Genomic DNA, 27916 nt, shown 5'->3' with positions numbered 1-27916 from the left:
ACGAAGAAGGTGAAAGGCTCTGAGTCTAGGTCATATAAGAACAACTGAAAATGTTTCACCTAGAGAAAAGACTGTGGGTGGGGGATGATGGCGACCTAAGAGGGGGTTTGAATCAAACTCTATATGTGTAGTCCCAAAGAGCTGAGTTCAAATCCCAGCTTAAATACATTGTTGAATGATCCAAGACAACTCACTTACCCTTTCTGGGTCTCAGTTTCCTCATCTGTAAAATGTTGGGGTTGAATCTCTCTCTCTCTCTCTCTCTCTCTCTCTCTCTCTCTCTCTCTCTCTCTCTCTCACCATTTAGTTTTTGTAGGGCTGCCCTATAAAGAAAGCATCTAACCTGTTCTGTCTGCTCCCAAAGGGAGTTCAAATTTGGCTCAATGTCAAAAAAGAGCTTCCTTTAACAGAACTGTTCCGGAGTAGAATGGGGTTTTTGGGGGGATGACTCAACAAGACGGGCTGAAATCTTGCCATAGAAACTTGCTAGCTGGGCAAGTTCTTTCCCTCGCTAAGTGTCCCAGTGGGTGGAACACTGGTCCTGGTGTCAAGGAGTTCCAGTGCAACCTCCAACAATTTTTAGCTCCTTTATCTTCTTTTTGCCTCAGCTTCCTCATCTGCAAAATGGAGATGAGAACAATGACTACCTTCTGTGATTTTTGTGAGAATCACCTGAGATAGTAATCCTAAAGAACTTGGGCCGGAGCCTGGGACATGGGAAGCACTGGAGAAACATTAGCTATTCTGCTTCTTGTATTTTATGCTCTTGGTTTGCCTCAGTTTCCTCATCTGTCCAATGAACTGGAGAAGAAAATGGCAAACTTCTTCAGTATGACCCCAAATAGAGTCTTAAGTTGAACATGACTGTATTAGATGAACACCAAACAGACCCGGGTACTCTTTTAAACTCTGGGGACAACCCCTGTCCTCAAGGAGCTTACAATCTAAGGGAGATGACTACGAAAGAGTGCCTGCTTCCAAGGAGATTTTATTGGATCAGGACAAACACCTCACAGGTAAGTAAGAATATATGTGACAATTTGGTAATGAAAGCTTAGTGGCTGGGAGGGAGAACAGAAAAGACCCATGTGAAAGCTGGAACTTTAGCTCACAATTTTAAAGAAATGAGGGATTCCAAGAGGCAGAATTGAGGAGGGGGGAGCCTATCAGACAAAGGGAATGACCTATGAAAGTTGGGAGTTTGGAGATAGAGGACAAGAAAGTCAATTTGGCTGATATGAGAAATGGATGGGAGGGATATATATCAAGATTAGAAAGGTAGACAGGCACTGGCTTCCAATATCTAGCCACAAGATTTTTATTTGATCCTGGAGGTGATAGAGGAAGCCCATGGACTTTATTGAGCAGGGGGTGCTCTGGGGAGCACTCTTCTTTAGGAATATCACTTGAACAACTGTGTGGAGAATGATGCAGGCTGAAGAGAAAATGGAAGAAGGGAGGCCAATTAGGAGGTTATTATAATCGTCCACTTGAGAGAGGTGAGGTGAGGACGAGGAGAAGAGGATAAATGAAAGGGATAGGAAAGAATAAAAAAAATGGCAAATGATTAAATAAGGAGACTGAAGGAAAGTGGGGGAATCAAGGATGCCTCTGTGGTTAGAGACCTGGGGTTACTGGAAGGATGGTGATGCCTGTGACAGGATGAGGAAAGCCAGAAGAGGGGTGGATTTGGGGGGAAAGATAATGAGTTCTTGAGTGAGACATGTTCATGGGACTTCTGGGTTGAAACGGCCATTGCGGGGGAAGAGAAACCAAACAAACAGCCAAAAGATTAGGTTATTGCCAGGGTTGTGTGTGGGATGGTGAAATCTGAAAACAAAGAAAAGGTAGGTCTACTGAGCTGAAGGAGGAAAATTAGAAGAAAATGGTTGATATGGAGTGCAAACCCAGTCTAAGGAGGTCAAATTTCAGTGGATTTAGGTTTCCATTTCCATTCTGCATCTCCTGGCTTAAGTGAACCACATCCCAAGGTCCTGGAATAATTGACAGATATGATTGATGAGCTACTGTCATGGGTCATTGACAGATCCTGAGAATGGCAGACATTCTGCAGAACTGGAAAAACTCAATGACTTAACTTTAAAAAAAAAAATGGTAGCAAGTAAAGTCTTCAAAAAATTGATCCAGTGAGTTTTCCGAAAATAGTTTTGGAGGAGCTAGCCAATGCTCTGAAGACCTCCCACTACATCTTTTTAAAAACTCATGTTTATATTTTTTGTTTCTATATTCATTCTAAATATATACTTCCCCCCACTATTCTTTATTAATAGACGCTTACTAGCTATATGACCCTGGGCAGCCCAGTGAGCCTCTGTTTGCCCTAGTTTCCTCATCCCTAGAATGAGGATTAAAATACCTATCCCAAAGGTTATTGTGAGAGTCAAATGCTAAAATATTTATAGAACATTTTGTGAACCATAAAGGGTTGCATGAATGCTAGCATCTATTATTATTATTATCATTATTATATCCTCATTATAATGAAGAACAAAAAGGAGGAGAGAGGCAGGTTGACAAAAGAAGCTAATGCATTGAATGATTCTGACCATGTCTGAAGCAGGTTCCTTCCAGCATCTTTTCTTGGGACCAAGCTTGATCAATTTATTTTGCAGCATTCAGTTTTAACCTTCTCAGTCTTCTGAATATTTCATTGAATGCAACACCCAAGCGAACCATCTGTTCTTTGATCTGGTACGTGACTGGCCATCCTCCTCCCCAAGCACACTAAGCTTTATGATATGCTCAACACCCTTCTTGCATATAAGATTTCACAAAGAATGAGCTAGGTAGTATGAGTTTTTTTTTTAATTGCTCTTTGGGTTGAAACTAGAAATCTTCAGAAACTGGTTTCCATGATTCAAAGCCTCATTCCTTATTTTTAGAGGGAACGGATGTCAAAAAAATAGGCATTTGTGGTTATTGTTGTATATATTATTAAAGACATTATATAAATTTCTTTAATGCAATCCAGCCCTTTCTTGTACCTCTACCATTTTTCAGTTTAGTCCTTTTTCCACTGGCAGAGCACATACAAGATATAGGTAGTGATGGCCAGGTCAAGGGGCATGTCCATCCCATTCCCTATCCTCATCTGGGCCATGTGAATTCTTCATCCACTTAGTCTAGTGTATAGATGGCTAGGCCATAAACTTTAAGTGGCAGCTTCTTTCTTACTGAGGGGGATCATTAATATTCTACAGCTTGATATAACCAGTACAAAGTTGTGTGGAAAATATCATCATCTCGATGAGAAAACTTTTCTGATGGTATTCTTGGGAATTGTTCCTACTCATCTTGGATAGCCAGGGTGAGGGGAAATTTGATATAAAGGACTCTACTGGTTAATAAAATTTATTTTACTGTATATAATAATACTTATTATATAATATATACATATATAATATGTAATAATTACTGTATATAATAATAATAATAAAGTATTATAAATAAATAAGGACAAGCTTGGGAGATGGGTGAGACTGGACCGCGATTCATCCAATGAAAGAGTGAAATTCATTATGAACTGTCAATGTATCATGGCAGCCAAGGGAGCTAATGGAATCCTTCGTTTTTAAAGTTAATTTTCTTTTCTGTCTTTCCAGCACATAGTTGGTTCTTAGTGAACAAAAGGAAAATTGAATTGTATGAATATAGGTTTTTTTGCTTTGGCCAAGAATCAGAGTGAACGAAAAACATGGTGGCAGGAGGGCGCTGCCTTTGTCCTCTGCCTTGGCCAACCAGTCGAGCAACTTGTTTTGGAAAGGCTATTGACATTTTGGATTCTGTCTGGATGGGATGAAAAATGAATCTAAATGGATCGGGGGATGGCTTGATGAAGAAACTGAGACTCACAGGGAGCCAGGAAAGCTAAGAGATGGAAATGAGGAAGGGAGAGCTCTGGGAACAAGATAGAGCTAGTGAAAATGCCCAGAGCAAGGAGATGGAGGGGAATTTGGTGGCCTGGGATGATGGAACACATGGGGAAGGGTGTGAAGTGTAAGAATCCTGGAAAGGTGGGAGGATCCCTGGCCTGGAAGGTCTTTGAAGAGACAAAAGTAGGATTTTATAATGATAGGAAGCCATTATTGTAGAAAGAAGGATTGCTTTCTGTAACAATGAGGGTGCTCCAAGTACAGAGTGCTGGGTCTGGGGTCAGGAAGACCTGAGTTCAAATCTTAGCTCAGATACTTCTAGGTCACTGTGTGACTCTAGGTAAGTCACTTTACTTCTATTTGCCTCAGGTTCCTAAACTGTAAAATGAGAATAGTAATGAATTAGCACCTTCCTCTTAGGGTTGTTGTGAGGATCAAATGACATATAACACTTAGTAGGTGCTACAGAAAGGCTAATTGTCATTAATTTTGAAATGGGCTTCCTTGGACTGAGAGGTGTTTCAAGCACAAACTGCTGTTGTCATTTATCTAGTAGGGTCAAATGGCTATAAAGTGATGGGTTGAGAGGTAAAGGGTCTTTAGAAGTCATCTAATTCAGTCGTTTCTATCAGAAACTTCATTGGTGATGCATTGAAAAAGAGGAACTAATGAAAATATTAGCACAGTTTTATATGGATCAATTGGTTAAGAAATCTATAAATATGACAATGTGGTGGCCAGGGCCACAGCCTTAGGCTTCTCTGGGGCCTGCTCCCAGCTGCCTCCAGGCGTAGGGCTGACAAAGCTGAGGTACCACAGGTGAGACTCAGGCAGCCTTAGTGGGGAGTGGCCCTAGGCTTGGCTTCAGGCCTGGAGCAAGGCTACCCACAGCTCCAACTGCGCAGAACAGACACAAGAAACACCACATTTGACCTTGACCAAGACCTAAAATAGCTTGGGGAAGCTACAGTTTGTGCATTATGGTGGAGGGAGGTAGTTTTCTGCATTTGCTCACTATTTTTTCTGGTCAGTCTCTCCTTTATATGTTCAAAACTCCTGACTTATTCTAAGTCTTTCCTAACCTATCAATTGTGTTGGAACAAATTTACATTTTCAAACTTAATTTATAGCAGAATTGCTGGATTATTTTGGGGTCAGAGGATACGATTTAGTATTTAAAAAAAAAAGCTTTTCATTTTTGGCTTTTTAGCCTCTACAGGGTCTAGCTGCCCCCCTTCCTCCCACCCACCTCTCTGACACTGGATAACAGGCCCCAGCCATGGTCTACCACCTCTCCAATGATGGTGGTGGTGGCGTGCATTCATTTTTCTTATCTCCTCTCTGGGGTCAAGATGGGTTGATGAAATTGCATTCTTTGACTGTAAATGGAAATGCTCCACACTGTGTTTGCTCTTCTCTGATTCTGCTTATTTCCATGATAGATTTTAGACTTTTTCTTCTTCCAAATAATTTGTGACTTGATTTTATCTAATTTTATAAAGAAACTCCTTGGGAGTCTGATTGGTATACCACGGAATCCATAAACTCACATAAGTGGCCTGTACAGTCATTCTATAAAATCATGATCAAGGAATATCCTTTCCAATTATTAGGCTTTTATTTTGGGAATAAATAGTAAAAAAATGTTTGTAGTTGTATTCATGAGTCCAGACTCCCAAAGTTTTTTTTTTTTTTTTTTAATACCATCTCACATTTCCATTGGGGATTTTCCAGCCTTAATCTCCGGCTTGACCTCTGAATTCCAGTAGGAGAGTAGGAGAATCCACTACATTAACTAGAACAAAGGTCTGGAGGTCCTCAGGCTGCAAACTCCTGAGTGGGCTCAGATCTGGAAATAATTGGGAAATGGTTAATAGAAGGAAAAGATACAATGCAACATAGATAATGTGACATGGTGGTTTTCGAAGTTATAGGTATTTGTTTCTTTTTAATTTTGGTAAAATGAAACTCTTCTCCCAACCCCACTCCAGTCTCAGTTTCTTATCTTGGGGGTCTCAGTTCCGCTCTCATTTATTAATAATTAACATTTATATAATACTACAAATTTATAAGCTCTTCACCATTCTGGAAATCATTTTGGAATTTTGATTACCCCCCACCCAAGGCTAAACTAGGTGCATCCTTTGACTCAGGGTCTCTTAGTCACTTCAGTAACTTCAGCCTCACAACAAACTTGTAAAGTATATCGTTAGGATCACCCTTTCTAAAGATGAACCAACCAGAGGTTCTAAGAATTCCAGGGACTTTCCCAGGGTCCCATGGCAAGTATCAGAGACAACCTTGAGCCCTAGGTCGTCCAGACTCCAAGTGTGCCCACTCCTGGCCTTGTGCCACGCTGGCATCTTTGATACTCATCTACTTTACTAGGGAGGCTCAGGAATTGTTGGCTCCATTAGTCTTTTCTGTACCCGAGACAGAAATGAGTCAATGCCTCCAGGGGAAGCACCCAGACCTGGAGCCTGGGAAGTGCAGGGTGGCTCCTGGAGAGGCCAAAGCCCAGTAATCAAAGCTTTCCTGTCCCTTGTCCGACAGGTTCCTAGCATTTTATGGGTGCTCTCCAATTTCTCCCCACCCCATCCCCAGCCCAGCGGCCACTCTCACATCTGGCCTGGCCTGTTTCATAGTGTGGAAGCCTGAGGCTTATCAGCCTTTCTTCAGGACCACCTGCAGAGTCACTGCAGTGGCCCAAGGGAAAATCCAGGAGTCCAGATGTTCAGGATCAGGAGCTGAATGACCTGAAGAATGTCCTTTGGCCAGAGGTATCCCCAGGGCTCTGTCCTGGGCTCTCCCTCCTTTCCCTCTATTTTACTTCACTTGGAGATCTCAACTGTCATGGATTCAATGGCCATCTCTATGCTGATCATTCTCAGATCTCCTTTCTTGCCCCAACTTCTCTGCTGTCCTGCAATCTCTCATCTCCTTATCTTTCCTCCTCAACACAGACTTCCTTCCTACCTCCTTTATTACTGTAGATGACTGTAGATGCTTCCCAGTCTCCCTGGCTCCCAACCTGGAAGTCATCCTGGGCTCCTCACTCTCTCTCATCCCCCAGATCCAATACGGTGCCAAGGTCTCTTGATTTCACCATCTCTTGTTGACTTAACCTTAGTAGCATCTCTTGAATTAGTCCTTTTCTCTCCTCTGCGACTGCCTCCACCCTGGTACGGGCCCTCATCATCCCATACCTGGACTATTGCAGTGGCTACTGCAGTCTGCCTTTCCAGTTTTCTCCCCACCATAATCCATCCTCCACTTAGCCACCAAAGTGGTTTTCCCAAAGACCAGGTTTCATCATGTCACCCCATATTCAATAGACTCCAGTGACTCCCCATTGTCTCCAGGCTCAAATGCAAAATGATTTGGTGGGCATTCTAAGGCCTTCATCATCTCCCCACTCTTTTCAGTCTTCTTATACTTCACTCCCCCATATCTTCTTCCAGGGACAGTGGCCTCCTGACTGTTCCAATAAGACATTCAATCTTCTGACTCTGGACTTTTTCTCTGACTGCCCCCACGCCTACTTCCAGAACTTTCCTTCTGATAATTACTTCCTATTTATCCCAGAGAGAGCTTGCTTTCTATCTCTTTTTTGCATATTGTTTCTCCCCATTAGATTAGAGACTTCATGAGGTCAGGGACTGTCTTTTTTGTGTCATCATGCTTAGCACAGGGCTTGATAAATTAATATTGATTGATTGATTGATCAGGGAAGCAGTCAGCTTTCATTTTGTCTTGTTTTGGGATATCTTACTCCTGGGCTGGCTCACCTGAATTCTATTCACACTAGCTGCTTGGACTCCCAGAGCACTCTTATTTATTTCTTCCCTCAGGATTGTAGTGAGAGTACTGAGAGGCTGTGATTTCTAATATAGCTACTTACACAAGCCCCCATCCAATGTGCTCCCCAGAATCTATCTGCTGTGGTCCTCAATTCACTTTTATAAGAATGTGTCAGTACCATGCAAAAATGATTTCATTTGATCTCAAAATAGCACTATAGGTAATTGAGGCAGTATTTATTGATAATCTAAATAAGGAGCATCTTTTGAGAAGCTATAGCAAGGACAGGAATTACAAAACTGTATGCCCAAGCTAGGAGGTATACTTGTCTTTCACCCACAGAGACACACAGACACACAGACACCCAGACACAGGATGGGCTGTGATTCAGAGAACAAATCTAGGGAAGTGCACATGTTAAGAACTCATGGGATGGAGAAAGACTATATGAGATTCATCATCCTGGGAGTCTTGCTCCCTTTACAGAATGTCTACCAACTTTGTCATCCCTTTGGGTAAGATAGCCTGCTTCCCAGCCCTGGTTCCCAGCAGGGTCTGGGCTCATGGTTTAGTGCTCTATTGGGCTGTCAAACTAGGTTCAATTATTGATTTTATTTAAACTTTAAAAACTGTTTTGCCTTTAAAAAAATTGTTACAAGTGAAGGCTTACTGGTCGAGGAGTGATGAATGTAATATAAAAAATTTTTGCAAATGTAAATAAAATGTAAGAAAGCAAAAAAAACCCCATAAAAAGCTAGAATGGGTATCAGAAGACTATACACTTCAGAAAGTTGTGCCATTTAAGTAAATCCCTGGGCTAAAAGCTAATTAAGTCTTCTAGCTGATTGTTGACTGGGAGAGCACTGATAGGGACTTATGGACTGGAGTGTTAGAGTTATTCCCAAGATGTAAGAAGAGTCAGCCCTCTGGGAGCCAGACCCACTAGATCATTTGGAAGCTGGGGAGTGGATTCCCAGGGATTATAATATAATAATTCAATAATTCTCTCATTTTCATCCCTCCCTAGAGCATCTCACTTTGGAAGGTAGGTTGAATTTTATATAGTGAAGTTTTATAAAGAATCACATTTTCAGGGTTGAGGAAAGAGCAGATATTAGAGGGATAAATGAATCTTTGGTGCACTTGGGATTGAATTTAGCTGGGTAGTTAGGAGCCGACAGGGTTAATTGAAAGACCATCTCTATGCCTGAGATCTGTGAAAACCAGATTGTACCAACCTACTTTACTTTACTTAGTCCTTTTGTTAGAGTTTTGTTTGTTTTGAACCAGGCTGGGTCCTAGGAGGATTAAGGCAGAAGGGTTTTTGCACATACCAGGCCAGGAGATCTGGGGAATCCCAGGACCACAGTGGCCAGGTGGGGCCTACGGAAAACAAGATCACAAACCTGAAAGGTAGCAGAGACCTCCTTTCTGTTGAGAGCGCTGCTATCTTTGCAGTCAGTTCATGCCCTTGGCCACATCTCCACCTCCCCTTTTCTTTACCCCCAACACACAACAAATATACATGTATGCACATGCACCGAGTCAACAGATGCCAAATTTTCTCGATTCTATTTCCATAGCAGCTCTCTAGTCCATGTCTCCCCTTCCCTAACACAAGTTCATTTTTAATTCAGTGAAGCTCAGTGGATTTTATGGAAGAGATATTGGACCTGGAGTCAAGAAAATCTGCAATCAAATCCAGTTCCAATCCCTTCCTAGTTGTGGGACCCTGGACAAGTCCCTTAAAATCTATTTGCTTCAGTTTTCTCCTCTGTAAAATGGGTATGATACTTCAATGATCAGATTCAGAGATCATATTTGTAAAGCATCTCACAACACCAAATGCTTTTGCTTGTTGTTTTAAGCTCTCATCACCATTTGTCTGAATTCTCTAACTTTGGGATTGTCCTCTTTCCTTCACTCTCTTCTCCAAGTCCTAGAGACTCCAAGTTCAAGCTCCTGGCAGAGGAGACAAGGGACTGGGAAGGAATTCACTCTCAAATGCGGAAAATGGATGGATGGTAAATGTAATTGCCCTTTCAAGGGAAGACCTTCTCAATGGGCAGGAATCGGTCACTCATTGTGGGTCAGACAACCAGAGTTAGGAGGGAAGACATCAAGTTGTGGAATGGAGAATAGTCTGAGGGTATGTGTTTATATCTAAACTCTGGCAGTGTGACTCTAGGCAAGTCACATTTTGTCTTTGGGGCCTCAGTTTCCTCATTTTTAAAGTGGAACCAATAGAACCTACTTCATAGGAACAGTATGAGGAAAGTGTTTTTTATATCTCCAAATACCACATACACGGGTTTGTCATTCTGATGATTGCATATTTTATGGACTGAGTGACTCCAGGGAGAGGACAGGTGGGATTTTCTTTTACATTGTCGAAGAAATGCTGAATTTGGGTCCTCATCTTGGAGGCAGAGTCCCCCATAAGAACTGTTACATACACATAGCATGGCAGGAGAGAATAGGGAAGAGGAGTCCATCCAAGGTGGAACTCTACAGGGAATTCTGAATCCTTACCCGCTAGGAGGCTCCATTCTAAGGAGTGGGTGATGAACTGTAGAATAGTGGAAAGAACTCGGGGGTTGAAGACAGAGGGCCTGAAGTCAAATCCTAGCTCCATCCCTCTTTGACCTGGGTATCGTGGGTCAATCACACAATGTCCCTGGTCCTCAGTTTCCCCTCCTATAAAATAAGATGGTGGCACTAACTTATCCACTTGCATTACACAGGCATTTATTAGGGGCCTGTTGTGTGCTTATGGACTGAGAACACAAGCACAAAAAGTAAAAGAAGGGCCTGTCCTGGGAGAGCTTCCATTCCAAGGGTTTCTATTGCTCTCCCCCTCCCTCCCAGGTTTGAGATGCTCTGATCTTTGGGGGGAGGATGGGCAGTTTCAATGCTCTGACAAAGACACTTTCTTTCTCTTAGAGGACCCTGTTGTTGTGAGCATGATCAGAATAGCAGGACCACTGGAAGCTTCCCTCCGCAGACCTTCTCTGAGGCAGATCTGCCCCTGGAGTCACACACTGAGTTTTAATTAAGTCTAAAAAAAGACATCGGCTTGAAGAAGTCTCAAGAGTGCTCTGTTCTGGGCCTGGAGCTCTCCCGGGAGGTGATTCAGGCCTGAAAACCTAGAGGGAGAAGGAAGACAAGGGTACATTTGTCAGTGAGAGATCCCACCAGAGGTCAGTGGACCTGGCTCCTGAGAGGTGGTAAAGCAGGGGACAGCAGGCAGCTGGGACAGGAGGCAGAGAGAGAGGGTCGGGCATTATCAGGGGTAATTATTTTCATCTCTATGTTTAATGGAGATCAGATAGAAACGATCCTAGGGAAATTTGTTGTCTTGCTATTTCTCTTCCAGATTTACTGTTGATGGGATTATCAGGGAGGAAGAAAGGGAGGGAAGGAAGAAGGGAGGGGAGGGAGGGAGCAAGGAAGGAAGGGAGGGAGGGAGGGAGGGAGGGAGGGAGAGAAGGAATATGTGGTGTGTTGTACTCTATCCATTCCTATGGCATTGAACCCCACCCACTATTGTTTAAATCCTGTTTTCATTCTCCAGCTACCTTCTTTACTCCTTCCCCCCCAAACCAACCCTACCCTCCCATACAATGTCCATCTCTAAATTGATTCAGCCTTTCCACAGTGTTTCATAAGTAACAACCTGGACTCTCTCCCTTAAACTTTAAACCTTCTCCCTTTTCCTTCCCTCTGTTTTCTTATGCTCTTCCATTGCATGTCTCTGCATTTTCTTTTTCTTTTCCCCAAGGGGAATTTGCATCAGTGGCTGGCACAGATGCACTCTGTTCATGGACTAGTCCCCATTAAACACATGTCCCTGTCACCTGTGTTTCCTTGACAAATGCATCCACCAATGACTGCACAAAGATCCTTTGATTACCAGCATGAAAACAGAGAGAATGGCATATACCATAGATCATGTCTTCCATTATCATGGAAGATATTCTAGGGGAAAGGCCAAATGAGGGAAGGTCTTCCTTTAGTGCAATGGGTTTTGACTTTCCTCACGTCATGGACTTCATGGGCAGTCAGTCCAGGGAAGCCAATAGATCCTCCTAAAATACTGTGTTTAAGAATATTCACCAAATTATAGAGGATTAGAAAGGCAGCTGTGATAATGAAGTAAAGATGTTCTTATTCTAATCTAAGTCCATTGACCTCTTGGATTCTGTCCTCAGCCTATGACTCTGCTAGAGATCGTGAGATTGTCGTCAAGGTGATGCTGTTGGTGGATCCTAACTGGCTTTTTGTAAAGATAAACAATTGAAAGGTTAGGGAACTCTGAGCAACATGGCGACCAATGGTGAAGCCGAAGGATGGACACTTGATGAGGCCTCTAGCTAATCCGGAGAGAGTAGAGGAATTCAGAGCACAGCTTGAAGGCCATTTCCTTTTCTTTTCAAAAGTTGTTGCACATGGCCAATGTGGGGATTTTTTTTGGCGGGAGGGCAGTATCTGGACTATATATATACATACACACATATATTTATTTATTTATGGAACAAGATCTTCTTCCCCTTCCCTTGAGAAAAAGAGAGAGACCCATTGAGGTAAGAGGAAGTAGAAGGGAAACAATAGAGAACTGAAAATGAAATTAAATTGAATTATAAAAAAACTTCCCATCTTTCCAACCACAACATTCTCCTGGTGACCCTGGATGGCTGCAAATTATATTGTACCTTCAGTTCAAAGAATCCAAACTGGAGCCACCCCAGAGACTGGGGGACAAAAAGAGGCTCCTGGGCATTACCCATCAAAACCAATAAACCAGACACCTCATAGAAGATCAAGGGTCTTGAGGGCAGGTTCTCTAAGGTGGAGAGGAGATCTGCTCAGAAAGCTGGAGCCAGGACAGAGACATGGGCAATGCCAGGGAAGATGACCCAGTTGAGTGTTTGCCTTGCTCAGTGTCCTCACACTCAGAAACTGAAAGAAAGGAAAGCTAAATCAATTCTAAGTGAATGGAGTGAATGCCTCTACCAAGCAGATGAGGCAAGCAATTGAAAAGGATTGGTTTTTTCCCACTCAATTATATATTAAAGTTGGAATAGACCCTGGAGGCCATCAGTCCAACCCCCTCATTTCCAGATAAGGCATCAATACGTTGAGAAATGAGGTCAGTCAGACACAAACATTTATAAAATGTTTATAACATTCTGCTAAGTTGTGAGGATGCAAGGAAAAGCAAAAATCCTTCCCTCAAAGAGCATATAACTATATCTCTGTCTCTGTCTCTCTTCTTTTCCTCTTGGCTTTTGTCTCTCTGTCTCTGCCTCTTTCTGAATCTATCTATGTCTATATAAGGATATAATATCAGAGAGATGTTTGTCCTTCATTCTCAAAGAAGACCACAACATCAGGGCAATGATGCCATGACAAGCATGTGAATTGGATTTGAGTGCGGGGGCTGCTATGCTAGGTCCCCAGCCTCACTTTCTCCTCCATAGCATATGGGTCCAGTGGCCAGATATGAACCAGGAAGACTGGAGATGGCCCCGGATGCGAAGTAATCAGGGACCTTGTCCAAGGTCACACAGTTAGTAATGTCAAGTGTCTAAGGCCAGATTCCAGCTCCTGTCCTCCTGACCGAAAGCCAGTGCTCTCTCTATTGCACCCCCTAGCTGCCCATAGTATCAGAGAGAAGCTCTAAGGAAAGGAAGGTTGGGAAAGACTTCTTCTAGCAGCTGGATCATGAGTTGAGGCCTGGAGGAAACCAGGAAGGGGAGAAGGGGGAGTAGGCCCCAGGCAAGGGGGACAGTAAGTGAAAGTTCAGAGTCGGAAGTCAAAATGTCCTGTTCATGGAACAGCCCGGAGGACAGTGTCCCTGAATTGTAGAGTGTGTGGGGTGACATGGCTTTTTGAAGAACTGTGTTTGACAGATGAAGGGAGGATTCCTCAGGTTGGGGGGATCAGTGACATGGCTACTTTGGTATTGAGGCGAGAGGTAATGAGGGTCTGACCTGGTGTGGTGTCTGTGTGAGTGCAGGAGACGAGGGGGGATAGGCAGCAGATATTGTGAAGGCAGAAATGAAAGATTTGGCAACTGACTGGCAGTGTGACCTGAGTGAGAATGAGGAGTCAAGGAAGACCCCCAAGTAATTTGGGCAGTCATTCAATTAATAAGCGTATATTAGGCACCTACTATGGGCAACAGTGGATAGCTGGGCCTGGAGTCAGAAAGACCTGAGTTCAAATCTAACCTCAGACTCTTCCTATCTGCATGACCCTGGACAAGTCACTTTACCCTGTCCACCTCCGAGTTCTCATCTGTAAAATGAACTGGAGGAGGAAATGGCAAACCACTCCAGTATCGCAGCCAAGAAAACCCCAACTGGGGTTCCAGAGAGTCAGACAGGACTGAAATGATTCAAGAACAACTTGTGTAGGACTCTGCTAAGCACTGGGTTGAGGAATGCATAGCTCCAGGTATCTGGGGTGGGATCTGGATCCCTCCTCGCTGGATGGTGCCCTCGCCACTGCTCGCACAGCCCCTTAATATTCTCATTCCTTGCAGTCTTATTGGTATGGGGTCAAGGCATCTATCTGGGGGACCAGCCTAGCTAAAGGTGGAGAGGCTCACTATTAAATTAGCCACAAAGGGATGCCCTGTGCCGAGCCATGGAGACATTGGGGTCTTCATTAGTTGAGGCAATTAGGGATTCATGGAATCAAAGGGTGGGGAGGGATCTCAGAGATTGTGTTTGACCTGGACTCCACTGAGAAATCATGGCTCCTTCAGATACGGAAGTGAAAAATAATGGAAAGAGTCCAGCTTTTCCTGAGAAGATCGAGTTGGCCTAGTAAATCACTTGGGGCCTCAGTCTATTCATCCGTAGCATGGGTGTGATCTGACTTGAATGACTAGCCTCAACATGGCCCAAGTGAGACTCGCTTTCAAATACGTGAGGTGCCACAATAAAAAATACAAATAATAACATGCTAGCTGGGCCACAACTGTCATTAGTTGTTACATTATGTCACTGAGATCAGAGATACAGTCTTTTATCCCCCTTCTTGACTTCACACGGTATTATTAGAACGTCAATAAATCCCTTCGAATTGACTAACACTGCTTAGACATTCTACACCACCTGTTTTTGCAAAAGGAAATCTCTATTACATCAGCACAGCAATATTATTGGTGATTTTATTCAAGAAATAAAAAACCTTATAATTCTCTTTTATTCACTTATTTTTAAAAATTCTTTTTATAGTCTTGCCATTTCCCCAAACCATATTTCTCAGAGAATGCACTCTTCCTCAATGAATAATATCTGTCAAAGACACTAGTTCATTGACCATGTTCAAGAGAGTCTGCCTCATTTGGCCTCTGGATTCTAGGATCACTTTGCCCGAGACAAGTTTAGTTGATAAATATGATTGAGTTCAGAGGCCTGGGATCATCCTCTTTTACTCTATTGAAATGAGTGACAATGAGTTTATTGAGCAGAGACTGTGTGTGGCACTGGGGGGATATAGAGTTATATGGCGAGAGCCCCTGCCCACAGGGAGCTCCCACTCCATGGGGTAATATGGACACATTCATCTTGAAGCCTCATCTCCAGTTCTACCATTCTTCAAACTCATGTCTTGTCTCCTAGCAAAAACCCCAGGCAAACACCTCAGCTAGAGGACCCTGCAAGTCTGATTCTGGATGAATAAATACAGATATTTGTTCCTCTTTCTAATATTCTTCAGATTCTGTCTTCCCTGGGAATCCTCCAGTACACTCTGTCCATTCATTTTTTTTTTTTTTAGGTTTTTTGCAAGGCAAGCAGGGTGAAGTGGCTTGCCCAAGGCCATACAGCTAGGTCATTATTAAGTGTCTGAAGGCAGATTTGAACTCAGATCCTCCTGACTCCAGGGCCATGCTCTATCCATTGTGCCACCTAGCCACCCCTTGTCCATTCATTCTTTCAAAGATCCAGTTGAAGGACACAGACCCTTGAAGACACAAAGCTATGTAGGAGGGAGGACTTGTCCTTGATCACACATGAGAGAAAGCCAAGAAGGAAATGGCACAAGAACTGGGGAGAAACTCAGTCATCATGATGGGAACAAGGCCATGGCTAGCCTTGATTTCCTTATTTGTACAATAAGCCACCTGAGGTGCCTGTCAAGTCTGACCTCTGTTTTTGTTTGTTTTTTTTTTATTTTTTTGCAAGACAAATGGGGTTAAGTAGCTTGCCCAAGGCCACACAGCTAGGTCATTATTAAGTGTCTGAAACCGGATTTGAACCCAGGTACTCCTGACTCCAAGGCCGGTGCTTTATCTACTACGCCACCTAGCCGCCCCTAGTCTGGGCTCTTCTGTTCTTGAGATCTAACTTTGCAGGTTCTTTCCCATATCCAACATTTTAGATTCTAAGTACCCCCCAATTCTTATAGTCTACACCTAAGGTCCCCCTCCCACCTTGGACCTTCTATAGTCTAAGGCCTCTCCCTCAGCTCTGATCTCCCCTGCCTGAAGGTCTCTCTCCTAACTTCAATATTCTATGCTTTCAAAATCTTTCCAGATTTCCACTGAGTCCAGCGCACAATTCACTAGTTAAGAAGATGGTGGGAAAGTGCTCTCCCTGAAACAAAGATCCATCCTTTTAATCTCCATATTCCTCTTGGGATGTTATGTAACTCTAAGTCACAGAGTGCCAGAATTATTTTGTTATTATTGTCAATGGTAATGATGAGCCCACAGGAGGTAGAAACTATCCTCAACAGAGGATCAGGTCTTGCATACAGGTAGTATCTTAAGATACCCAATAGATGTGTGATCCAAAAAGGGGTGAGCCTGTCGCATGGTGGTAACCAAGGAGGTCCATCTGCTAGAACATGTTTAGTACATAATCCTCAAAATACAACAACCATTCAGGAAGGCTTTGCACCCATTGGATGGAATATCTGCGGCAGGTATGGAGGAGGAAGGAGACAGCATGGAAGAATGGAGAGTTCTGCCTTGGGAAGGAGTATGCTCAGGTTCATGAAATCTTGCATCTAGGAAAGAATGTAAGCATTACAGGTGACTCAATGAGGCAGTGGTGCTGGAAGCCGAGCTAGGAATGGCCTGCTTCCCTCAAACAAGGGCCATTCTTTGTCACCTATAAAAAGACAGTTCTAGTTACTTGTGTGTCTCCATTCTTATCTGATCCCAGTGTCTCCTGCAGGCCTGGGGCTCCAATTTCCTCTGGTTTCTGCTTACGTTCCTCATTATCTGTGCCCGCTGAGGCTCACCAGCTGATGGGAGCTGCTACCGAATTTGAGACAAAGGGCAGGGGGGCGCAATTTAAATAAGAGGAGTTGGGTCAGAGCAGGGAATAGGAAACCAGAGCTCCAAGAGAGGGGGATATTTTTGATGACCAGAAGGAACTCAGGGAGACTCACTTTGGAAGGAGATGTCTATTTAACAAAACATCAATGATAGAATATACAAATAAATAAGCAAAAACCTCCCAGATATTAGACAGTGATAGGAAGGTAAGGATGTCCCTTAAAGGCATCCTCGGTTTGCTAGGTCCGAGTAAGTCATTTTAGGGTAAAAGGTCTGATCCCCCAGGACAGAAATGCCTTTTAATGTTTGCTTTCATACCCTTTAGTTCTCAGGACACTATTTAAAATGCAGAAGGCACTTCATGAACGTTTGCTGCTGTTGCCATCCCTTCCCAAGTCCCCTCCTATCTCTTTCTGCGTATAACAGATAGCCTGGCCATTCTTCATCATTTCTCATGTTAGTACCTCCTCTGGGCCACCATGCACTGCCTTCAACTCCCCCACTACTGTCCCAGATTTTAGGTACTCTTAGCACATACGACTAAAACCATGAGCCCCCACTGGTGTTTTTACCTGTTTCCTAGTCTGAGAACACAACTAGCTCAAAGAAATGTATATAAAATGTATATGTATATATATATATATATATATATATATACACATATATACATATATACATATACATATACATATATATGTATATATAAAAATGTATATAAAATATAACACTTGATAGAATGAGAACAGTAAGAATAATAACAAAATATCCTCCCTAAAGTGGGCTCCACTCTTCCCAAAGTGTCCACTGTGCCAGTGGAAGAAAGGAGCTGCAGAGTTCACAAGTAAGGAAGCACCAGCCTGCTCTGGCTAATGCTCCCTCCCATCCCCACTCACTCTACATTGTATTACCAGAGCTCTAACCAAATCAATTCAGTACCTGTGACTTCCCAAATCAACACATCCCTCCTTGGACAACTCTAGTCTTTTTTTTCTTGCCCTAATTAAATAACAGTTTTTTTTTTGGGGGGGGGTAGGTTTTTTCAAGGCAAATGAGTTTAAGTAGCTTGCCCAGGGCCACACAGCTAGGTCATTATTAAGTGTCTGAGACTGGATTTGAACCCAGGTACTCCTGACTCCAGGGCCAGTGCTTTATCCACTGCACCACCTAGCCGCCCCTAAATAACAGTTTCTTGAGGACAGTTTCCATCTGACTTAATTCCAGTACCTCCTGGCCTCCCTATTGTCTTGTTGCTTTTAAGTTGTTCACGCATGGTCAACTTTTTGTGATCCCCTCCATGAACTGTAATGTCCATGGGGTTTTCTTGGCAAAAATATTTGAATGGGGGGGGGGGGGTGTGGCTAGGTGGCGCAGTAGATAGATCATGGACCCTGGAGTCAGGAGGACCTGAGTTCAAATCCAGACTTGGGCAAGTCACTTAACCCCATTGCCTTGCAAATTAAAAAAAAATACTTGAATGGTTTGTCATTTTCTTAAGGTCACACAGCTAGGTAATTATTAAGTATCTGGGTCAGATTTGAACTAAGACCCTCCTGACTCCAGGGCCAGTGCTCTATTCACTGCCACCTAGTTGCCCCAGGCCTAGACTTTTCTTTACTTTTTAATCAACAATGGGCCACCCCAAATGGTCACTTTAGGCAAGGAAGAAATGAGGGGATTTGTTTTGGCCTCTTACACATAGCCTTCCCTTGACCAATAGCCTTCAGTGACTCCCAACTACTTCTATGTCTTTGTTTAGGCTCCTAGCATTAGCATTCATATCCCCTCTCAGGCTGGTGCCAACCTGCTTTTCCAGCCTCTTCTCTTTTTCCTCCACATACCCTAAATTCCACCCAAACTAGGTCATTCTTTGTTCTCATAATCTCATGGTCTTTCTGCTATCTCTGTACCAGAGACCATGCCCTGAGGGAACTTCCTACTATTAGATATGGAACTCTTGCCCTGTGCTGAGAGATGAGTGCTTGCCATGGCCCATTATGCCAGTCTGACACCCAACTTAGACATCTCCGGTTCCTTCAATCTTCTTTAAAGACTCTCCACCCTCTGCTTCCATTTCTCCTACAGTCAGGAAAACTCAAAGGTTCTTTCCTCCATTTCCTCTCCATTTTCCCCGATTTGGTCAAATGGCTTCTTATCCTTGAGTGTTGGAAGACAAGGATTTGGGGATGAAAAGTAAAAACCTTCATGTTAAAGCACAAGATGCCAGCTGCCCTTTGGCAGCTGGGGGATTGAGGAGAGAGTCTCTAAAGGTATAGAAAACAGGAAGCAGCAAATGAAGGGTCAAACAGCTGAATTTCTAAATGAGAGAACTGCAATTCTCTTTTTGCTTCTGATTTGTGTGTTGTGAAAGATGACCTTTGAACCAGAATGGACAGACTCAAATGGAGCAGCTAGTATTCAAGATAAATAAATAAAGGGATAATAGGAGACCTCATCATTGGCCTCTATAGATGCAATTCATCTGAACCAGCTAGGACTAAATGTGAAGAGAATTGGCAGGTGTGAGGGCTGGGTGACTTTCCAGGATTTCAGATTGATGCTCATCAACAGAAGGAAAAGTGCAGATGAGAGTGTGCTGTCCTGGGTTTTTTTGGAGGTGGGGGAAGGAGAATAATAGATCTACATCCTATAGGCCAATGGACTTGACTTCTGTTAGCACATTTTTAAATGGATCATTACATGGATAATTGATGAACCAGCAAACATTCCAAAGTGACAGATCATCTTCAAGAAAATAGGGCAAGATATTCTGAACCCATTTCCTTTTACTGACAAGTTCACTAGACTGGTTAGTCAGGGAATGCTGTAGGCATAGACTAGCTGGACTTTAGTTAAACATTTGACAGAATCACTCTTGGTAGGTATTTTTTTATTTTTAAATTATTTATTGAAAAAAATTATTTATTTTTCCCAATTACATGTAAAACGTTTTCACTATCTGCAAGAATTTGAATTCCACATTTTTCTCCTTCCCCCCTCCATGATAGTGAGAAATTTTATCATCTTAAATACATTTCTATACTAGTCATGTTGAGAAAGAAAAATCAGAATCAAAGGGAAAAATAAATCATGAGAAGGGACAAAAACATAAAACGCAATTTTAAAAGTGAAAGTAGCATGCTTCAGTCTTCATGCAAAGTCCAAAGTCCAACGCTCTTTGCTGGAGGTGGATGACAATTTCCATCCCGAGTCTTTTGAATTGTTTTGGATCACTATTGTTGAGAAGAGCCAAGTCTACCAGAGTTGCTCATCACACAAAGTTGCTGTTAAAGTGACAGTGTCGTCCTGGTTCTGCTCACTTCAGTCAACGGCATTTCATGTAAGTCTTTAGAGGTTTTTCTGAAATCTGCATGGTTGGTGTCGGATAGTTTTAGAAAAGTTAAAGAGAATAAAATGATTAGATGCATTAAAAATGGGTTAAATGGTTGGACTGAAAGGGAAAACATTAATGATTTCATGTTACCATGGCAGGGGATCTCTGGTAAAGTGTTCCAGGGATTTGTATTTGGTTCAATACTGTTTAAAAATATTTGTTTATAAATGATTTGGATACAGGCATAGTCTCTATACTATCAAAATCATAGAAGACACTCAACTCAAGGGATGGCTAACATAGAGATTGATGGAATCAGGCTCCGAAAGGCTCTTGGTAGGCTAAGGCATCGAATTGGATGTAAGAACCTGAAATTCATTAGAGAAAAATATGAAGTCTTAACTTGGGTTCAAACATCAAGTTCACAAGTACAGAATAGAAAGATCCATGGTGAGAGGAGAAATTGGAAAAGAGATCTGGGAATCTGAATGGACCCCACATTCAATAGGATTGAAAAAGTGCTATGGCAGCCAAGGAGACTCATCAAATTATGGTCAATAAAAACTCCCAAGAACAAGGATATGATTGTTCCACTGTCCTTTGCCCTCATCAAAGCAGGTGAGAGGTGATGAAGGTCTGAAGGGAGGTAGCAGCTGTGTCAGGGGATGGACAGAAGAGTGAATTAATAATTAATGGGGTTGTTTTGTCCTTTATTCTTGAAGAAGACCATGACATCAGGGAGGTGATGCCGTGACAAGCACATGAACTGGATTTCAGTGTCAGGGCGCCATGCTAAGTCACCAGCCTCACTTTCTCCTCCAGAGCCGTCTGGGTCGCGTGGTTAGATACGAAACAGGACAACTAGAGATGGCCCTGGATGCAAGGCAGCTGGCAAGCGGCAAGTGTCTGAGGCCGGCTTCTAACTCCCGTCCTCCTGAATCCAAGGCCAGGACTCTATCCACCTAGCTGCCCTTGGACAGGAGGATACAGGAGGGTCAGAGGATACAGGATAGAAGTCTGGAGAAACAAATGATAGGATTTGGTGATGGAGTGTGTGTGTGTGTGTGTGTGTCCAAGAGAGAGGAATAGAAGATGGCTCTTAAAGTGTGATCCATAGTTCTTGGGAGTATGGCAGTACCACTAGCAGTAAAAGGAACTTTTGGAAGACGGGAGGGTTTAGGGTAAAGATACTGACGTCAGTTTTGGATTGAAATAGTGAGTCTGAGACATCTAAAAGCTATCTAGTTTTGATATTTCTTAAGGCAGTTTTGTGAAGAGAAATTGGATTCAGGAGAGAAACAAAGGATGCCTGTGCAGATCTGGGAATTATTAGCATAGAGATAATACTCATATTCCTAGCACTCAAAAAGATAGCATGAGGGCATAAAGAGGGAAGAGAACCTTGGGTGATACCCCTGGTCAGTGGGCACTAGGTGGAAGATGATGCAGTAAAGAAGACTGAGAAGGAGGGGATAGACAGGCAGGAGGGAAAGGGGGGAACCCACTGTCACAAGCACCCTGAGAGGAGAGAGCATCCAGGAAGAGGAGGTGATGACAGTTGCAGGGCCTGTGTGTTCCATTCTCTTTCACTTTTGAATATTTGGGAGTATATCATGTCACTTTTCTCAGATTCTTCATCAGGTCTCCATGCATAATTAGTCTATTTGCTAAATTTGAATTAGAGATGGGGACTGGACATGTGACTTCATTTGATACAAGGGACTCTAAGATGAGAACAATCCATCTTCCTGTTCAGGTTGTCTCCCTCTCTGCAGCTTTTGACCTGGAGCACAGAAAGGTTCGTAATGACTTACCCAAGGTCACACAATTAATATGTATTAGAGGAGGACGAACCCAGATCTGCCACCTCTCTCATCATGCCTCATGACTCTTCTTCCTATTGGACAGATCAGAAAAGCCTTGCCAGTGTTCCTAAGGATAAGGGCAGCAGGCTCACTGCTCTACCTGAGATGAGGGAGGGACATTTGTCATCACTGTTCCTGAGCCTTCTCTCTAAAGTTTTTCCTTTCTGTTCCCAGGTCCAGAAATGAGTAGAACTGACAGCACCAGGTGGTCAACCACTTCACAGTTGTATTGGCCAAGGCAGTGACTACCCGTGGTATGTGAAGAGAGCACAGCTGTGGGGAGAGAAATGCCAAAGCTGGAGGGAAACTGTCTGGGGGATGTTACAATAAATCCTAAGGATTTTCTCTTGTGAGGTCAGGACATCCTAAGCAGAGACAATTTCACACTTGATAGACACTTGCTCTCCACACTGTGTTGGTCAGACCCCTCTCCTCCACTCCTCCTTTCATTGACCTCCTTTTCAGGTCAAGGCTTCCTCTCTTCTCACTCCCAGCTCCTCCCAGCTCCCCTCCCCTCCCATTTTTTGGGCCTCTGAGCTTCTATTCAGTCCCAGCCTCCTTCCAACTCACAGTCTTGTTTCCAACAGAGAAATGGTTCTTGGAGATAGAAGACCTTGATACTTCCGAGTTGGCCTTCCTGGGGACAGGTTCCTTTCCATCTTTGAGGCTCGGTTGCTTTCTCAGGGGATTTGAAGTAATATCTTTCATCAGTGATCTCATTTTTACCACTCTCAGCCTCCCTCTGGTGTGGGATTTCATCACCTCCTACCTGGACAGAAATAATAATCATCTTTTTTCTCAAGAATTTATCTACTTTAACATTCATCTTTTAAAACTTTGAGCTTCCAATTGCCTTTGACCCTCCAGTCCTTCCGCCACCCATGGAGAAGACAAGCAATATGATGTCAATTATGCATGAAGCCATGCAAAACATTTTAACATTGTTGTGGCTGTTTATTCTTTGTCATTGAAGAGGACCATGCCAACAGGAATATGATGATATGACTCGCAAATGAATTGGATTTAATTGGGTGTGAGCTGTGAAAAGTCACCAGGGTCGCTTTCTCTTCTGTAGCCATGTGGATCTGGTGGCTGGATATGGATCCAGATGATTGGAGATGGTGGTTTTGTCAAGTGACCTCCCTACCTTGAATCTCTTCCCACTTCCATTCATCCTCCACTCACCTGCCAGAGTGATCTCAAAGTTCAACCATCTCAACTCCTATTCAATTCCTGCAGCATCAAATACAAAGTCATTTGTTTGGTGTTCAAGGCCCTTCAAATATTCCCTGCTGCCTTTTCATCTTCTTACACCTTACTTCCCTTCCAAGTACTCTCTGAACTAGTAACACAAACCTTCCAACTCTTCCTCACTCAGGATGCCCATCTCTCAACCCTACGCCCCTCTTCCCTCTGCCTTTTAGCCTTCCTGGCTTCCTTCTAGTCCCAACTAAAATCCCACTATTTTCCAAAGGCCTTTCCTAGTCTCCTCCTGGACCCTCCCCTTACTAGCAGGACCTTTCCACTGTTTATATTTTGCACCTATGTAGCTAAATGTTTGTTGCTATCTTGATGAGATGTGAACACCTTGAAGGCAAGAACCATTTTTTCTTTATTTCTTTGTATCTGGAGCCCTTACCATAGGGCCTGTGGCAAAAGTAAGTGCTTAATAAATGCTTAGGGATTTAAAATAAATGATCACTGTTGGATAGTTCATGAGTACATTATCTAACCAAGCAGATCTGGAATGGGAGGGGCGACTGGGTGGTACAGTGGATAGAGCACCAGCCCTGGCCTCAGGAGGACCTGAGTTCAAATTTGACTTCAGACACTTAATAATGACCTAGCTGTGTGGCCTTGGGCAAGCCACTTAACCCCTATTGCCTTGCAAAAAAAATTTTAAAAAGTGATCTGGAATGGGAACTCTCTCAAAGGCAGGAATCTCACCTCCTCCATGAAGTCTTTCCAGATAGGCAAGAAAACAGGGGATGGTTTTCAACTTTCCCTAATGCCAATAACAGGAATCTTCCCTTACAGTCACCTTAGTGCACCTACCTCAATCTCAAAGCCCTCTGAAGTGATGCAGATGAGTAGTATCTCTTCCATTTTACAGAAGAGGAAATGGAGCTTCAGAACCTGAAAATGGCTCCAAATTCTAGGATGCTCAAAGTGGAAGCCTTCTTTTCATCTAATACTGCCATTTTATAGGTAATAAACCTTAAGGTTTTAAGGGGGGGAATGACTTAACCAAAGTAACTCAACAATTTAGGAACATCTGAATCCGTGGCTTCTGGTGTCTAATCCACAGCCTTGTCCACTGAATAAAGTGCATTGCTTTTGGTAGCATGGGGTTAGATCAACTCTCTCTCTCTCTCCACCACATCCCTGGTGTTGATCATGCCCCCTCTTAGAGACCACCTTGGAAACGGGAGAACCTTTTTTCTCTCTCCTTTATCCAAACTATTGAGAGGCATTGGGGGGAAGGAAAGGGTCTATTCTGCTCAGTCAACAGTTCTTTGGGGCACAAACTCCCCTTTTCACAAGCCTGTGGGACCAAATGGAGTCTCTGATAATCTATGTCCTTTAGCAAGTGACCAGAACTGATGTCTTACTGAAAGACCTAGTTCCATGGGACATACGCTTTTCCAAACCTCAAGATAGTCCTTAGAATGCTAGATAAATATTAGATTTGTGATTTTCCCTGGATAAATAACCTATTATTTCTACTTGCTGAACACATCTGCCTTCCAAAATTCCCTTATTTTACTAAGGATACCAATTCCCTTCCTCCTTTCCTCCTTCCTTCCTTCCTTCCTTCCTTCCTTCCTTCCTTCCTTCCTTCCTTCCTTCCTTCCTTCCTTCCTTCCTTCCTTCCATCCTATCTTCCTTTCTTTCTTTCATCTGGATGTCTTCCAGGCTAACAGAGCAGGGGCTGTTCATGAGGCCAACTACAGTGATTTAGAGTCTTAAGAACCATACAAAGTAAAGTCTCACCCAGAAGTTCTTAGAAACTGGCTTTTGGTTTGTTTTTCAAGTTTAATCTAGGCACATGCCAGTCACGAACTCGGACTAAAACTTTTCTGGAGCGCATTGCTATGGGCCCAGACAATGTTAAAACCAAAGATCCTAACTTCTCAAAATGATGATCTCAGTAGATGAATTTCTCCATCTCCTTGGATCCTGGTCCTTCATCCCTAATCTCCTCTTTCTCCTTTGTGCTTAATGTTTAACTTTGAACTCCTTAAGAGTTGAGTCTGCCAGGCTGGGGCAGAACAGGAAAGAGTAGCACAAGGTAAAAAGCAAAAGTGCGTTCAATTCAATTCAATGAAGATTTTTCTCTGTGACATAACCGCAAAGGATTTAGCTAGTTCCCCATCTCTACCATTGTATCACTGATTGGGGTTATTAGATAATCCCTAATCCCCTTCATCCATTATTAGATTTTTGCCATTTTCTCTAATGTTCCTTCATACTTATTTCATAGATTAGAATAAACTAGAAAAAGTGAGAGATTGCAAGTGCTGTTTCAGGGAGCTCCCTTTCCCAATGCAAGTTGCTACTTTCTTGGTATCTTCGAATCTTCGAATTGGTGTTCAATGTTCTTTGGTGACCAGTGTTCTTGCTAAAGGTCCCATGGGCAATATGAGGTCAGAAGTAAGACCTGAGTACAGGTTTTCAGGGATTTGTTGTTAGCTCTCTAGCCATTGTACCACCTTGACTCAACAGGAAGTGTGCTGGAAATGTCCTCCTTAAGAATAATCAGATTGAGGAGAGGAAGGATAGTGGAAAGAAGGTTATTGTCTAGGAGTCAGAAGACCTGGGAGTACCGTGGTCAAGTCATTCTCCACTATTTTGAGCCCAAGTCATTTGGGAAAATGTCAGCTATAGCATCTAATTTGCCTCTGATGTAAGGATCTAGTTAAAGAATGGATACAACAGAGATCTGGGTGGCACTGTCATGGAAACGTGACCTAAGGCAGGGCTTAGGGAGGTCTCAGTTCAGTTCCTTCTTTGGCTAGCTCCTCTGTCTCCTCCACTTTTGTTCTTTCTGAAGGACAAACACTGAAACTGAGGCAGGATCCTCATCACACAATTGCTTAGAATTCTTGTTTGCCAGCTCACTGCCTCCTTTGTTTCAGAACTGGCTGGGAGGTTGTCCCTCCTCCCTCTTCCAAGTCCTCCATGGTAAACTTGTGGTATGAGGAACAGTTCTATTTTGGTAAGTCCTGCTCAGAACCAGGCCTTTGGACATGTTTAGTGCTTAATCCCTATTTCCTGAATGGACTTCCTTCTCTATCTTTAGTTCCAAGTTGGAGGCTTAGCTTCTGGCATTCTCTGCCCATGAGTTCAGAGAGGAGGACCGGATTATTTCCGATGTGTGTTTTCCCCCAACGTCATCATCAGATCTGCCTTAGAGGCTGCAATGCAGACTAGATGCCAGTCTGGAGCACTCTCTGGGAGAAAGGAGGGTTCACACTTTTTTCTTTGACTATTTTGTATTCTCATAGCTTCACACAGTAAATATAGAATTGCTTATTGACCAACTGATGGTAGAGAAGATAGAGGCCTGGCATCACCAGAAAACCCTAGTCCTTATTCTCTCCTGGACACTGCTTTGCTTTCATGCCCCTCTGCAATCAATTTAAACACAGAGAGTCTATTTCCTCATCTGTAAAATGAGGGTAATAACATCCACTTCTGACAGAAGATAATAGGATAATAGATCCAGAACTGATGGGGATCCCAGAGGTCATTGAGTCCAACTCCCTCATTTTACAGCTAAGAAAACTGAGCAACACAGAAGTTAAGTTACTTTCCCTGGGTCACATAGCCCATAAGTTTCTTCAACAGGATTTGAACCCAAGTCTTCATGTCTCAGCCCTTGTAAAACTTAAAGTTCAATAGAAATAGAAGCTATACTCATCCTGAGAGTTATTCTCATCCCTCCTGGGAGGCAGAAGAGTACATTGGGAAAAGCACGGCATTTTTCAGGAAAGAGGACCCATGTTTGAGCCATTGAGTAAGGTGGCCTTCTAGGCCTCTGTGCCCTTTACTAACTCTGAGATTTTATTAACCTTTGAGTCCGAGTGACGCTAATGTGGTGAACTTGGTTTGGTGAAGTTTCTTGACTTGTAAGTGTGAACATAAACCATATATAGAATAGTGTCTAAATGCCTTCCAAATCTGATCTCTTTTGTTTTCTGTTGAGGTCCCTCTCAGCTCTGACCTTCTGTTCTAAGTTCCCTGAAATCTCTGATCTCTGTTTTCTGTTTTAAGGTCCTTTCTACCTCTGACCTTTTCTGTTCTACATTTTAAGATCTCTCATGGTTTGGGCCTCCTGTATTCTAATATATTTTTTAACTCTCATACACCTCATTCTCTTTAGTCTTTCTCATCTTTAATATCCTTTGATTGTTTTTTTTCAAAGCTCTGTTCACCTTCCAGGGAACCTTTCCTCTATCTCCCTACTCATTAATGTTGGTCTTTTGGAATTCCTTTGTTTGTGCACATGCTTTAATCAACAGAATGTAAACTCCTTGAGGATAGGAGCTATTTCATCATTGTTCTTTTTCTCTCCAGGGTTGCCCCATAGAAGGTAATAAATTTATTGGATCAGACTAACTCCTCAAGCATCCTGTACTCAAAAGGACCGTCCAGTTCTGATAGTCTATGGAACTATTGATATGTGGCAGGTTCAGGTTTAATATGGCAGCATTTCTAGATTAGT

The 27916-nt window shown here is 43.0% G+C and overlaps 1 long non-coding RNA gene across 2 annotated transcripts; it reads left to right on the top strand.

Annotated features, from left to right (window-relative positions):
* Positions 1–489: 489 nt before the first annotated feature.
* LOC141512608 (uncharacterized) lies at positions 490–24309 on the top strand. Of its 2 annotated transcripts, none has more exons than XR_012475542.1 (3): positions 490–1016; positions 22363–22442; positions 24226–24309. It is a non-coding gene; the product is annotated as an uncharacterized LOC141512608 (long non-coding RNA). The 2 variants fall into 2 exon arrangements; XR_012475540.1 differs by lacking the exons at positions 22363–22442; positions 24226–24309 and adding exons at positions 9632–9718; positions 10638–10993.
* Positions 24310–27916: the final 3607 nt, after the last annotated feature.

Source organism: Macrotis lagotis, chromosome 1 (genome assembly GCF_037893015.1).
Source record: "Macrotis lagotis isolate mMagLag1 chromosome 1, bilby.v1.9.chrom.fasta, whole genome shotgun sequence".
Classification (NCBI taxonomy): Eukaryota; Metazoa; Chordata; class Mammalia; order Peramelemorphia; family Peramelidae; genus Macrotis; species Macrotis lagotis.
This window is presented reverse-complemented; position numbering and strand designations above follow the sequence as displayed.